The sequence below is a fragment of the Ipomoea triloba genome, chromosome 14 (assembly GCF_003576645.1).
Source record: "Ipomoea triloba cultivar NCNSP0323 chromosome 14, ASM357664v1".
Taxonomy (NCBI): Eukaryota; Viridiplantae; Streptophyta; class Magnoliopsida; order Solanales; family Convolvulaceae; genus Ipomoea; species Ipomoea triloba.
The window spans coordinates 17598681-17600277 of NC_044929.1; positions in this window are offsets into that span (position 1 = coordinate 17598681).

Here is a 1597-nt window from a genome sequence, read left to right on the forward strand (position 1 = left end):
ACGTCGCTAGCTTGCGTCTGGGCACTATTAACGACGTAGATCCTGCCCTGGTTCCCTGTGCTGCTGGCTCCGAACGGCAGTCTTTCTCTATTGTTGGGATTGGGAACAACATTTGTTAGCCTCCCCTGCCTGGCTTGTGGAGGGACATTCATTCTGCTGTTACTGGCTCCAAACGGTTCTTGTCTCGGGTTCCTGAAAACTTCTCCTTCCTGGTTCTTATTCGGGGATTGGTTTAGGTAGCGGCTCGGTCGAACGGAGCAGTACCTCCTCGTATGCCCTTCCCTACCACACTGGTAACATATAATCTTCTCCCCGAGGCAAGTTACCCCGGGATGACTCCTTCCACATTGACGGCATGTCTGATTTCTCCCTTGACTCGTTTCCCCTCTCAGATATCCTTGCCTCGGGTTGGATTCACCTTGGCTAGGTTTCTTGTTACTCCACTCAGATTGTCCTTGCTTGTCCTCGGCCTTCCTTTTGCTCCGACCATAGACTGCTTGTTGATCAAGATACACCTGGTAATGATCGGACGCCCTATTATATGCTTCCTTGAGAGTAGAGCACATAAATGGTGCGATCGCGCTTCTCACTCCCCAGTCTAATCCTCTTACAAATCTCCTTGCCTGGCTTGCCTCGTCAGGTACGATGTCCTGGGCAAATCTCATCAACTCAACATACTTATCATGATAAACTTGTATTGTTGTTCCTTGTTGTTTCAGTTGCAGGAATTCCTCACATTTGATGCCCTTAATTCGTTCAGTGTAGAATTGACCTCTTAATTCCCCCTTAAACTCTTCCCAGCCAAATCCTGGGTCTCGTAGAAGATTAGGTCCAACCGTCGTCCACCAGTTATCCGCAGCTTTGGTCAGGTAGTACACTGCAGAAGACACTCGCTGCTCTTCAGGACAATTCACAGCGTTTAGCAGTTTATCAAATGTTCTGATCCATTCTTCTAGGATCACTGGGTCTTCTTCCCCCGCATAATACGGCGGTCGTCTATTTGCTATAGCTTTAGTAATATCCACACGTGGTTGCACTTGGGCTTGATTGTGAACTTGCTGAGCCATCATGAACTCAGCCATCTGTTCCATTGCCATGGCCATGCGGTCCATTGCAGAGACATCATTGTTATCCCTAGCAGGTACGTTTCGTCTAGGAGGCATCTCGCTGAACAAGCGATTCTGAGTTAGCTTTCTTAAAGTTAGAAGTTAGAATTCGAGGGTCTAACCATTAATCATATTCATCAGGTAGGTATCCCTACCATGGCATAACAGTAGCAAGGCATCATGTCAACAGCCGACTTAAACCAATATGACCAACAATCAGCATATATATGCAATGACAAGTAGTAATTATACTACGCAACAATTAAATCACATATTATACACGGAATGGCAAGGTACCCCGTTCTCTGTCCGGCCTCCGGCCTCCAGCTCCAGCTCCAACTCCAACAAGGTCAACTTAAACTGACTCGAACCCTAGGCTGACTCGAATCATAGGCTCTTATACTAACTTGCGACAGAGCCTAACTCATTCTATTGCCCAAAGTAAGGACCTCAAAACCATGCTCTGATACCACCTTGTAACACCCCAATTT